The sequence below is a fragment of the Papaver somniferum genome, chromosome 3 (assembly GCF_003573695.1).
Source record: "Papaver somniferum cultivar HN1 chromosome 3, ASM357369v1, whole genome shotgun sequence".
Taxonomy (NCBI): Eukaryota; Viridiplantae; Streptophyta; class Magnoliopsida; order Ranunculales; family Papaveraceae; genus Papaver; species Papaver somniferum.
The window spans coordinates 124608497-124623483 of NC_039360.1; positions in this window are offsets into that span (position 1 = coordinate 124608497).

Consider the following 14987-nt stretch of genomic DNA (forward strand, 5'->3'; position numbering starts at 1 on the left):
TAATGATCCCTGATTATGTATATGGAGTTATATCTTTATCGCTTCTCAATCAGAAAGTCCAGACAATGGAGTCTGTGAACCTGATTGTTAGGAAGAGTACTTGGATGATCTCAAAAATCAATATCCAAGATTAATCTAGTCGTATCCAATATATTTCAGATCTGAATTCTGCCAAGTATGAAACTTGTTATCTATCTTTCAAGATACGAATTCTACAAAAACAAGTTTCGTAATTGATCGTTAACTATATGGACACACGTATCTACCAGAATTGAATACGTACTACTTGTATAAATCCTATTATAAAGATAAATAATATAACGCAGAGAATGAAAAGCACAAGATACCCGAAATTTTGTCAACGAGGAAACCGCAATTGTAGAAAAATCCCGGGACCTCGTCCAGATTTGAACACCAAACTGTATTAAGACGCTTCAGACACTAGCAAACTATCAGACTTTGGATTGGAATGTAGTTTCCCTCCAAGCGATTCAGTTACAGTCACGCTCCTTACGTCTCTTGAAACTTGCAAGGCTCTACGCAGTTGATTCCCTTAGATGACGTCATCTATATCCTAAGAGTTGATTCAACCTAAGTGAAGACTAATAGATAATATTGTTTGATTTCCCTTTGAAAAAACGGGGGTCTAACAACCACACCCAATATTTCGTTGGACAATATGTATGGACTAACTCTAACATAATTCCAAGAGAATCAACTAGACATTCAAACTCAATCAAGGAAAAATATCCAAGAGTGTATCTCTTTCTCAAATCAATCAGCAAATCAACATGATGGAATCCGTGAACTGATTGGTACGAGAATAACTTGAACGGTACCAAAGACCAATATTCAAGTGTCAGTCAATTTATATCAACAACCAAAGGTTGGATTTACCAATTGATTTAACTACGCACAACCTGTGATATTTCAACTATATAAACAAATATAATGTGGAAAAGAAATAGCACAGACACCAGAAATTTTGTTAACGAGGAAACCGCAAATGAAGAAAACCCCTGGGACCTAATCCATATTTGAACACCACACTGTATTAAGCCGCTACAGACACTAGCCTACTACAAGTTAACTTTGGACTGGAATGCAGTTGGGCCCTAATCAAGTCTCACACCGATTGAGGTATAGTATTGTTTCTTACGTCTCTAAATCCCAACAGGACTCTGCGCAGTTGATTCCCTTGGATGATCTCACCAACAACTAAGAGTTGCCACGACCCAAAGTCGAAGACTTATAAAAAAATATGTCTCCCATAGGTAAGTCTATTCTGATAGATAAATCTGTGTCCCACATAAATACCTATGAAGTTTTTGTTCCGTCTTTTGATAAATCAAGGTGCACAGGACCAATTGATAACTCGGTCTTATATTCCCGAAGAACAACCTAGAAATATCAATCACCTCACAATAACTTAACTATATGGTAGTAGAAGAAGTTATTGTGGAATCACAAAGAAATATACGAAAAGCTTTGTGATTACTTTTTATATCTTACCTATTGGAGATAAACCTCGAGCAATTCTTAGAGAACATAGTACTCAATACAATAGCAAGTAATATCAGAACACGTAACTATAAAAAAAATAGTTGGGTCTGGCTTCAGGAATCCCAAATGAAGTCTTCAAGTCGTTAACCTATAATGGTTTTGGAAAGACCTAGGTTAAAGGAGAATCGACTCTAGTCGCAACTAGTATCACAGAGAAGTCTGAGGATTGGGTTTTCCAGTTGCTGGAGTTCTTCCTTATATAGTCTTTCAAATTAAGGTTGCTTACAATGAAATCTAGGTTAGCTTAGAAACAAAGCATTCAATATTCACCGTTAGATGAAAACCTGATTTAAGATTCAATCTAAGTTTGCTTAAAACCAAAGCAATATCTTTCCACCATTAGATGGTCTTAGCTTGTTATACACAAATGAAATATACCTTCATTTAGATATGGGTAACCGTACCTAAACGTGTATATTGAGTTGGCTCAACAATAGTTAACCGAAGTTGGCCATATGAACACTTTTGTATTAACCACATTCATCTAACACTTCTAAATTAAATATGATGATCAATCAATTATGAAAGATAATCAAATGAATCTAATTGTGTTACTCATAGAGTTGTTCAATTGTGTATATCTCATAGAAGTATACAAGAAACAATTGAAGCAAAATCGGATTTGATTCATCAGAATCAATTCATGAACATTAATCCACGGTTTGCAAAGATTGCATTCCTTAATTTATTAATATTTTTGTTCATGAGTATGGAATAGGTCTTTAACCGATTTTAGAACTTTAACCACTAAATTTGCAAACGGGTACGCAAACTTAAGTTCCGGACTTTGGTCTTGTCCAGCAGTTTGCAAACCGGTATGCATACTGTTGTCCCGAACCGTAACTCAGGTAGAGCAGTTGGCATGCTGGTATGCAAACTTGGTTCCCGAACTTTAACAGTTAAAAACGCTTGCATAATGATTTGTGAACTTGGTTTCCGTACCTGAATTATACCAAAACAGTTTGCATACTGGTATGCATACTGTGTTATATCCAGGTAAAGGTTAATTGTTCTAAACTCTTATTTCAACTATTGAAAAATCCTTAGAAGACGACAGTGGCTGTCTCACACATAACATTAGCTTATAAGTAATTTCAAGTAATCGAATGATCAATACGAAACATTCTGATTCGACATCAAATGACTTTCTCACACAAATCATGTAAGATGTTTCAAGGCAATTTTCACACGATCATCTTTTGACTTATTATTTAGTTTCCAACAAATAAATGGTTTCCAACTAAACTCGTCAAGAATAATGATGAATGTAGCTAAAGAAATCCAACACATATTTAGAGAAATAAATAAGCGAGATAAACTCAACTATAAATATCAAATGTGTATAATATAAAAGTCTATATAGCTATACGACTTAGTGTCATTAGGAGATAGAATAGAATAGACTTCTGAGTGATAGATAAGTTTTAGTCTCCACATACCTTTTGTTGATGAAGTTCCTCTGTGAAGTCTAAAGCTCAAATATACATTTTATCCTAATCCGAGACATGGTTATAAGTAGACTCGAAATCAAGACTTGTAGTTTTGATCACCTAAACTTGACAAACAAGCTTGAGATACCAACGCTTGCGAGTTCGACCGAACAATGCTCTAACACCCTTTAAATAAAAGTTCAAGGCTTGGAAAACTATTTTCAATATACAAAGCTAGCAAACCCTACAAATCTGGAACACTTACATTCAGTTAGCTGAGAAACCAGGATTCTTAACCACCTCTCAAGAACAATCGTGAAGAATAGTTTTTAGATATCTATCTTGAGAATCAAAAAGTATGAGACAAAGAGAACTTTATGATTTATGTCTACATTTCCTAAAAGAGATTACAAAAACCTCGATAACAGAAAAACAAGATGAGGATACACGAACTATCAAGGTAAAGATAGTCGGACCTGGCTTCACGAGTCCCAAAATGAAATCGTTAAGTCGTAGACCTAATTATGTTTCTCAGAGAAAACCTAGATCTATAGAGGACGATATAAAAATCAACTAGGACACAAAGTGTCAGGGATTAAATTTTTCGATTGAAGTGTCTTTATATATATATGTACAAGACTGAGAATTGCATGCCTAGATCTTAAGCTAAGATAACTTGAAATTTAAGCAAACACTTCTTGTGCTTAGATGAAACTCTAATTAGGGTTTCAAGTAAGCATGTGAGAATATAAACATTGATTCGGATATGTGAACCGTATATAATGATAGTTCTTGTAAAATATACCTTTCGAACTAGTAAAAAATATCGTGTTCATTTAAACACTTAAAGACTTTAATCAAGATGGACATACACAAGGTGTTTTACTAATCAATTAATGATGTATTAGAGATGTGTAATAGAGTCATAGTAATGATAATACTAAAAAAGTAAGTCTCTAAGCATATGTTAATATTCATTGGGAACGTTGGTGAAACGATTCATGAACCATGAATTCAGGATGCTACCCAGTGTATCGTCTTTTGATAAATCCCAGAATTGTTACTCAGAAGAAATTAGTGACTCCTAAGACAGTGATTTGATTTTGTCTTGAACGAGGGGTCTTCGCCTCATCAATCATAGAGTTTAAGATTTCTCGACGACCTTTGGAGAAATTTTCCGACTGGGCGAGGCACATGTTGGGTTTTCCTCATATGAGGACTATGCTCGACCAGGCGCAGGTGACGAGAGCTATTCAAGCTTCTGGAGAGTTGTTCATTTATCATGACGCAAGTGGTATTGTGGCTCTGTTTGCTCGCTGGTGCATTCCCACTCACACTTTCATATGTAGATGGGGAGAGTTTGCAATTACCTTGGAAGACGTGGCGGCTCTGATGCATCTCCCGATCACGGGCAATCTTCCTGGGGATATTTCAGATGAGGAGACCGCCGTTTCTCATGTCTTGACAGCTGCAATGGAGAAAGCGAATAAGGCTGGTAGTAAAGGGTGCTATGCTTCCTGGTTGACACACTGGTGGCCCAAAGATGAGGTTTCTGATAAACCCATCGACGATATGTTACCCATTGCTGCTTTATTATGTTTATGGTTGTCCAGAGACGTTTTTGAAGACAATGAAAACTTGTTGAAGCCTTTTGTGATTCCCTTTGCTATTAAGATGGCTCAAGGTGAGCAACTTCCGATAGGTAGTTTATTCTTAGGCTCCTTGTATTACAAACTGGACTCCTTGATTATAGACTCCAGTGTGTCGAACGGCTCTATGAAGATTGAGTATTATGTCAAATCGATGTTTCTTCAAGCTTTGATGTGGGATCATTTTAAGAATTATGCACCTACTCCACGTAATGTTCTGCAAGGACCGAATACTGATGCGCGCCATACTTTCCCTGAGAAAGATAATGCTAGGATCATGTGTTGGTCCACCAAGCAGCCTCGTTCTAAAATACGTTTTATTGATGTGTTAGATGAAGAATCGGAGTTCAATTTCTGCCCGTGGGTGTCAGTCCCTGATTATGTTTCTCAGCCGATGACTTTCAATACTGAAGAAGGCACGAGTTTGACGTCTGGTACGCATCTGAGTGATGGCGAAAGATCTTTCATGTTGAGTTGCACTCCTGGTCATTTTCTATCAGTCACATTTGGAGAGCTTTCAGTGGAGGAATATAATATTTATAGAGCATCTCGGTAAATGGGTATGGATCAGTGTGTTCCAACCATACAGAGAAGGAAGCCATCAGTTGAGCAACTCAGGACTCATTTGGATCATACTCACGTGGAAGGGAGTAGCTACTGGTTTCCTGGTTATGATAGATTCGCCTATGTAACCCCAGGTTATGTAGAATTCTGGGATCAACAACTTGGGCGTTTGCGTGGCTTTGTAATATTTCCCAGACCTCCATTCAAGGATATTCCTTCGGCTGAGATGATTTCCAGTCGACCAAGATTGAAGTATCTTTCTGGTGATAATCGAAAGTCGTCTCCAGGATGCTCTCAGGTATGTTTCTTCATATAATCTTCACGAAATTATAAGAACTGTATTCTGATTATATTACTGGATTTCACCACAGGACGGTCGTAATACACGACCTCGAATCGGTGTAGATTTCTCAGAGACTGAGGCGGTTATTCATGGCGGAGAAGGAAGGCATAAAGGTTATAAGTTGTTCCTAATACCGTAAAGTCCCCGGTTGGTGCTTTGGTGAGTTCCAAATATTTCTCACTGTGACTTTCATTGCTATTAGCATTAGAATAATGAAGCTAACGTTGTTAATTTTGTTGCAGAATTTTACTCCATCAAGTCTTGAAGGTCTTCAATTTTCTGCTACTGAACAAGCAATCGCTGATTTGAGTGACGAAGAAACTGTAAGTATTTCTTCACATGTTCAAATGGGGTGCTTCATAAATGAAAATATTGATTGTAAAGGACGTGAACAGGAGGATGTCTTCATGGAAATGGAGAATTCTGGAACTCAATCATCCTCTGGAAATAGGAATGGAGGTAATTCCCAAGATTCAGAGCCGAATGGAAGTGATGTTCCTCTTGTCATTGATGTGGACAATTCTAACCCCTTGGAAACTTTGGAGACTCCTTAAGTAAGTATATATCCTGTACATTCTTCATAGAAGTCTAAAAGTGCTGACTTGTAAATGAATGAATGATAACCCATGTGAATATGTGAAAACTTAGTCGAATTTTGTCGTCAGAAAATTCAGAACCCAGCTTTTTAGTAGAAACGCTGTAGAATCTTCGTCCGGAGTCGGATTGATGATCTACATGTGCAAATTCAAGTCCGGAAAATTTCCAAGCTTTATCCAAAGAAGCTTTTTAAGTTTTGAGCACGTTCAGAGCCTGAAAAAGGCGAAATAGTAAACTTCCAGGAGACTTTCAGAACTTTTTCAGATTGTGCGTCACTTGATATTTTGGCCACATCTACTCGCTCGTTCATCGGATTGTCATGAAATTTTGACATGTCATAGAGGACATCCATGCGAAGAGAATGGCATATGACCCATCCTCATATTACTTGTAAATATCTCCCAGTTCGTCTCTTAGTACAGGGAAGAGTTCAGTTTCTTCAGAGGGAATCACCGTGAAATGTGTTTTCATGAATTTCATGTTATTTGCTCGTGCCTTGAATATAGTATGATGAACTTTGATGATATTTCCTTGCTGGTATACCGTGTTTCATAATCTCTTTTGGCTTCGTGACTCTAACCTCATGTAATCTTCGTATTAGGTGCTAAATACCGAAGTTGAGGATACTGCAGCCAATGATGACAACTCTAACCCTTCCGAAGTTATTGATGAAGAGACAGTCATCCCTGCACTTAGAGGCCATGAGAAGGTCGCTTCTGATGTTATGGGAGACCATATGGTTGTTGCCTCAGTGAGAGAAGAAACCGAGATAGCAGTGGATAATACCGAAGGAACTGTTGCTTTGGTCGTGGAAGCCGCTCCAGTGACTGAGAACCGTATAATAGTGTATGAATATCCAACTATAGGGGTTGCTTTCGATCCTCCCTTTAACACTTCACTCCCGTATCATGAACTGATCGTTGGATTCAGCGTTCCCATTGGATATGCACGCTTGTACGAGACGATATGGAAGAAGTTTGGCCACATGACCGTTGACAAGAACCCTGGGCGTGCTTATGATTTAACCATGCAAGTAGGCGTTATCTTGCGTGTCGTGAGTGGTATGCATACGAGACCCAGGAATACCGTGACTCCAGATATACTCTTTGATTGAGAGTTTAACTTGGAGAATTCAGAAAGACTTGGCCTCAACGTGAAATGGCTTCGTAAGCAAATAAACGTTATCAAGGATTCATGTGATAAGAACATACCCTTTCCAAATGATGTTGTGAAGGAGAAGGAGGAAAAGATTGCCATGCTGACCGAGGAGTTAAACAAGAAGAGGGCGACTTTGCAAATCTTAAAGGATGCTGATGAGCGAAAGCATTTTCTTATTGATCTCTTGAACTTCTAAACTTCTGAGAAATGTGAGGTTTATACTTGGATTTTGATATTTAGATGGTTTTGGATTGACTGATGGTTAAGGATTTTCTTGTAGATTTGATAGAGATTTTCTTTTACGAAATATGAACTGAATTTTGATAAATTGCTGAATTCAAATACTGATTGCAAGTATTGAAAATGTTTTGGAGGAATTGAAATACAAATGAAAGAAAATCCTAAATATTAAATCCCAGCGCCATGAGTGCTTCAAATGCCCAATACCTTAAATGTCCAATAATTTCAGATAAACGCCTTGAGCCAATTTTCGTGAATTACTGGTAGGGTTCTGCCATCTGTGTTGGTCAATTTGTAGTATCCTCCGGCCACGGACTCAGCGACTATGAATGGTCCTTCCAAATTGGAGTTCCTTGTAGAATGAAGACCGCGTTGAACTGCTTTGAGAACCAAGTCCCCTTCATGAAACTTGTTGGGCTTGGTCGATCGTGCTTTGAATATCTTTCGCTGATTCGGAATTCCCTGTTTGATGGAATTCCACGATTGTGGCCCATATTGACACTCGCGCGGAAGAGAGTATCCAGCATAGTGTTGATCATGCTTAGCCAAGTCTTCAACAATAAACCTCTCGATGGAGTGACCGATTTGAAGAAGTTCTGAACCCAACAATTGAGTATAATATTGCTGAGGTGAAGTTACCCACTCGTAGCTTTTGATGACTGCTAAATTATTCATAGAGAGAAGTCCTTGGACCATAGTAGCATATTTGAACATTGGTAATATTGGAGCAAGAGGAGGAATAAGAGTCTGAGCTCGAAACCTTCTGAAAAAGGTGTGCGGATTATCTCCAAGTTTCTGTGTAAATCCCATCAGATTTTTTACTTCTTCCAGATGCTCAAACGGTGGTGCGTCCTCTGCTTCGTATCCGACTCGGAATCCTTGTCGATTACAGGATGTGTTGAAGTCATTGTTGTCCTTTCAGCATGAATCCAAGTTCTCCTAAGGACCATGTCGTATCCAGGGTCTTCCCGGATTATGAAAAACTTGGCCTCAGTGCAGATCGATCTTTCCGTAACTTTGAGAGTGATGAAGCCGTATGCGTTTCTGGAGATTTCTTCGTGGTCCCTGATTGCTATGGGAGTGTGGGTGGCTTCCCGTCGGGTAATACCAGCAGCTCTGAGAGTTTTCAAAGGGATGATGTTGACGGCGGTACCAACATCGATGAACGCCCTCTTGAACTCATTTCCTTTAATGTGCACTGTGTTGAGCAGTCCCCAGTGATAAATTTTTATGTCAGTGGCTGAAGGTCCGGTGATAGTCTCTTGGATCAGCAGACGTCTTCCGGACACGATGTGGTTCAGTGCAGCAAACATGTCTTTCCTTTGAGCTTTCGAAAGATACAACAGATCGCAGACATGTTCGATCAGAGATTGGACCATTTCCTTGACAGGAGGTTCGGACATGGTAAAAGTTCTGACTGGGAGGGGTTTTTTGTGCACCCCCTCAGTCCCCAGGTTGAGCTCTCCTGATTCGACCTTTTCTTTGAATATGCGCTTCAAAATTTTGCAATCACTCATGGGATGGCTAACGTATCTATGGAAGCTACAATACTGAGGATTTTCCATGGCCTCTTCAATTGGTTCCTTCTTGGCATAAGGAAATTTGATTGCGCCGTCTTGAATCCAGGCATCGAGTAGTTCATTAACTTCTTCCATTGAACAGGGAAAATCAGGTGCTTCTGGATCTTCCGTATGCTGAGGAGGGATTTTTGAATTCTCCTTCTTGTGTGTCTTTGAAGGGGTGGAGGAAGTCTGCTTGTGTTGTGGTTCTGCTTTTCGCTTACTCCCTTCCGCGACATCATTTGTTGAAGGTTGCAGGTTATACTGCTTGTTGATCAGACGCCTGCTTCCTCGAGTGTCTTTTGAATCCTCGGTCTTTGTAGACTTTGCTCTTTCCAAAAGAGCGGGTGCAGTGGTTGCCGACCTTTTCGCAGCTTCGTGAAGCTCTGAGAAAGTATGGAATCGAAGGTTTTCTAGCAAGGCCCTGTAGACCGGGAGCATGTCATTGATGCACAAGTCCACCAGTTGTTGCTCCGTGACGTTTGGGTCATGACAATCCATGGCTTGGACTCTGAATCTTTTCACATAATCATTGGGATTTTCACTGACCCTCTGAAACATCCTTCCAAGGTCGGAGAGGGTGACTTGTTCTGACACGAAGAAGTATTTCCTGTAGAATGCGTTGACCCATTTCTCCCCAATTGTTGATAGTCCCTGGTGCGATGTTGTTATACCAGGTGTATGCTATGCCTTTCAGAGATTTTGAGAATTCCTTGAGACGGACGACATGATTGTGTTCATGTTCTCCCAGGGATTCGAGAAACGAGAGACATGTTCCCTAGCATTGCTAGTTCCATCATATAAGGTGAAGGTTGGAGAAACGTAACTTTTGGGGAGTGGAGTCCTATGCGTAGCGGAAGGATAAGGAGGTTGATGACGATGGACATGCGATGTTTTGTCTTTTCTACGATACTCCAAAAGGTTCTCCAGATCCCCGCGAGTGATGAAATTCGATGATCCCTTCGCTGATGAGTTGTCTGCAGTAGTTTTGTGGACTTCGTCGTCTTCTACTGTACGGATTGGAATTACTTCAGGACCGTCGTCTGAGGATTTCTCTTTCTCCTTTCCCTTCTCTTGAGTCTTCTCTGACATCTTGTCAGTAAGAGTTTTGAGATAATTACACAGCTCCTTTTGTGTAGCAGCCATGTCAGTCTGGTTCTTTGCAAGAGTCTCTTGCTCTTTGATAAGATCAGCAATGGTAGGTGGTGGATCTCCTCTGACTTCTTCAGGGTGTCGTCCGGACAGTGGATGACCTTCGGCGTGAGGAGGAGTAATGTCACCACCATCAGTGTTGGAGGTCAGAATTGTCTCCGGGATATTGTGATTGTTGTTGTTGCTAGTGCTAGCAAGGTTTGTGTTAGGATTCGTAACTGAACCTGACTTTAGATCAACCATCTTGTGAAATTGTGAGATTGAAACCGAGAGAATGATATTCCACTGTGGTCGCCAATCTGTAGATGGGGAAAAACAATTTGCTGGTTTTTAAGGAATTGAGGAGACGACCGTACGGAGGAGACTCCTCAAACCGAGCGAAATGTTAAACCTCACACAGATGCACCGCTGCAAAAGGGGTGCTTTAGATTCGAGAGATCAATCTGTAGTAATCTGGTCTAAATCAAGACAATGACCGTTCCAGAGTAAATTCGGTCACAAGAGAGGATGGGTTGATCTGTAGGAGAGAAGCTGAGAAATGTGTGGAATCAATGGTAATCAAAGATTGTGGGTGTATGAATTCTGAATACGATAAGCTCTGAGTGATTGAAATTGCTCAATTGAGAGTAGCTGCTCAATTGATGAGTTGATGATCTCGTGTTGTCGATGAGACGTGAGATTGATGATACTGTTGATGATGATTCAATCATGATTCAGAAACTTATTTATATTGCTGGAATTATAGACACCATGATTCCATGAAGTGTGACAGTTGATGGAATCAAGGAGTGGGGATGTGGAGATCGTGTTTGAAACCAGTTGCTCAACGTGTGGAGACTTGGTCGATTTTCCACCCACTACCTCGTGAATTCCTTCAACTGATTGCACGACTTGCTCACATTCCATCGTGTGTTTGAACACACGTGTCGTAGACCGCCAGACCAAAACCCTAAGTGATATCCCCCCCAAGTGCACGATTTACGTCTCATGGTTTTTTAGTCAATTGATGACTTCGTGGTTTGATGGGACGATGAGTCCATGTAGTAGTTGAGTTGAACATGATGTTCTGAAACTCATGAATTGAACATGTCATGAGACAGAGGTATAATGCTTACGATGAAGTGAGAAAGTATCGCTCATTCGATGGATCGTTGAATATCGATTGTTGAACCAATATTCCTTGGTTGGAGCAAATATTCCTCATCTGAGCAAATGCTGCTCATGTGATGAATTGTTGAATATTTGATCGTCTGAGCATGTCTTGCTCATCTGATGGATTATTGGCAGCGTACCAAATTTTTTAATTAAAGTACTGGTGTTGAACCGAGCATAATTAATAAGATTAACGACCATGAGGTCGTCGTAAAATTATTAAGGTTGGAATCTGGAATGATGATCCTTGGATTCAGAAACCCTAATTTGATCAATTGATGATCAATTCACGGTTCGTCGGAATTTTAACCATGAGACGAAGGAGGGAGTGACTACGTGGGACCGTGGATCAACCATGTAGTGTCCATATGCTCACGTGAGAAAATATGAAGAACTCCTGAAGAGTTGACGATTTTTTGGTGGAAGAATGATTAAATGCTGGCTTAATCATTTATTCGAAAATGCTCGTCTGAGCCTTAGGTGAGAAAACCTAATTAATTATGACGAGGCGAGGGACCGACCATGGAGTCATGAAACCGGCCCTGGGTTGTCCCGTGACCGCCTGACAATCACTTCATGAAAATCTAAAGTGTTTGGGAGAGTTTTGGACCTAATACGAGCAATTGTGCAAATTAGGTCAAAACTTGTGAAAATTGATGGGACCGGCTTCCGTGAGCCAAAGAGCCAATCTTGGTCGGTTAAGATAGCGTGCTCGTGTCCCCAAGGCGTCCGCGTCTTAGTCCTGAGAATTTTGATATTTTCTGGCGTGCAATTGAGCATCGATTCGAGAAAATATGTCAAAATTAGGGTTTCGACGAAACTGAGGAAAACACCATGAGATGATGAAAAATAATTATAAAATAAGGAATGAGGAGGCGTGGGACCGTCATGGTCAAGGCATGGTCGGCCGGTCGTGACCACGGTCCCTTGGTGCCTTTTCCTTAATTTTATAATATTTTGATGATTTTATGAAAAATTCATGAATTTTGAGAAATTTGATGAATTTAGGGAGTTTCCATTAATTGAAGGAGTTTTCATGAGTTCAAGGAAGCAAAAAATATTAAAATAATAAAAACAAGGGCGTGTGGGATCGTGGAAGGCATGGCCGGACGGTTAGGTCCCGGTCCCACGAGTTTCCCTATTTTTTAAATATTTTTTAAGTATTTTGATGATTTGAGGGAATTTTTCCTAATTTGAGAGAAATACCATGAAATCAAGGAATTTGATGAATTCAAGGAAAACTAATAATAATAAAATAATGAAACAAAGGGGCGTGTGGGACCGGCTAGGGCATGGCCGGCCGGCCAAGGCCCGGTCCCACAAGTTTTCATAATTTATTTTATTTTATTATTATTTGATGATTTGTGCCAAAATACCATGAAATCAAGGAGTTTTTTCATAAAATTAGAGAAATAATAATAATAATAAAATAATAAGGAACCGTGGGTGTGGGGATGGTTGGGACCAAGGCATGGCCGGTTGTCCAATGGTCACGCCCTACACTCCTTTCCTTAATTTTATATTATTTTTTATGGATTTATTGAAGTACCATGAAACGAGGAGTTTCCTCGAGACGAAGGAAATTTGATAAAATGAGAGAATTTTCATCAAATCATGAAAAATAATAAAAATGCATTAAAAATATAAAACTGGCGTGGGATTGACCAAGACACGGTCAGTTGGTCGTGTGTCCGTGCTCCCAGCACCCTGGTCAATATTTTTAATTATTTATTATTTTCTTCTCTATTTTGCATAGGTTCATCATTTCGTTGTATTTTTGAAATACTCGTTCGTGCGGTGACTGTTAGTGTATCGTCGTTGGATACACCTTCACCATTTGAATCAGGGCTTACTTAGAGGTAGCTCAGACGCCCGGTTGTTGAATATTTATTACTAATTGTGGAATCCAATGGAGAATAATTCACAAAACAGAGTAATAAAATGTTTATTGTTAATTCATAGGATTGGCTGAGGATTCGACTACGAATTCAGAATAATAAAGTGAGCATTACCATTCCATGGGATCGTAGATTCGACCATAAAATTGGAGTAATTAAGATTTATCTATTACCATTTATGAGACCAGTTGTGGATTCGATCATGAAATCGGAGTAATGAGATAATATAGTTATTGTTATTCTATGAGATCAAGTCGTGGATTCGATCATAGAATCAGAACAATTGTTATTGCCATTCCATTGGACCAGTCGTGGATTCGACCATGGAATAAGAGCAATTGTAATTAGGAATAATTAATTTTGTGGCTCTATACTAGAAGCGCAAGCTGTCTAGGAGCATTAATTATCCCGATACGAGCTTGTTGGTAGGTCATATCCTTTCTTTTACAGGGTAAACTTGTAGTTTGTTCCTGAAGACGTTATCGCTCTATACTAGCAGAGCAAGCTGTCTAGGAGCCGTCCATCACGTGATGCTATATAGAAATAATCACTGAAAGTATTCAGTATTCATGAGATATGTCGTTGTCTAGTTGTGAGACTACATATCCACATGTATTATGAGAGAATGTACTCTCCGTTGAGAATTCGATGAGAGACCCGTGTCTCGATACTCACGTCTGATTGCTGAATTAGAGCTTCGTATAATTATGAGTTTACGGATTTAGACTTTGTATAAAATCCACCATCTACACTTTGATTGCAAATCCTGATTTGGAGACTATATAAAGGTGAACTCTAGCAACTGGGAAACCTAATCCCCCTGTGTGATACTAGTTGTATAAGCTAGAGTCGATTCTCCTTTAATCTTAGGTTTCTATCGAGACCTTGTAGGCTAACGACTTGAAGACTTCATTGGGATTGTGAAGCCAGACCCAACTATTTTCTCTGTAGTTGCATGATCTGATCTTGCTGTTTCTATCGTATTTGAGTACAGTCGTAAGATTGGATTGAGATTAATTTCTCCGATAGGCAAGATAGAAAAGTAGTCACAAACAACTTCGTCTCATTGTTTGTGATTCCATAATATCTTGTTTCGCTAGTCGATTAAGATTACTGTGAGGTTATTGATATTTTTAGGTTGTTCTTCGGTAATATAAGTCTGTTATATCAATTGGTTCATGTTCTCCTTGATTTATCAAAAGACGGAACAAAACTGGTAAGTATTTATGTGGGAGACATATTTAGCTATTCCTGTAGAATTTTCTGTGTGATATAAATTTTTTGATAAAAGTCTTCGACTTTGGGTCGTAACAACTCTTAGTTGTGGGTGAGATCAACTAAGGGAATCAAGTGCGTAGTATCCTGCTGGGAACAGAGACGTAAGGAAAGCAATTGTACCTTGGATCAATGTGAGATTTATTGGGGTTCAACTACAGTCCAGACCAAAGTTAGTTTGTGGAAGGCTAGTGTCTGTAGCGGCTTAATACTGTGTGCGTTCAATCTGGACTAGGTCCCGGGGTTTTTTTTGCATTTGCGGTTTCCTCGTTAACAAAACTTCTGGTGTCTGTGTTATTTCTTTTCTGCATTATATTTTGTTATATAATTGAAATATCACAGGTTGTGCGTTAAATTGATCAATTAGCAAATCCAACCTTTGGTTGTTGATTGAAATTGATTGATCC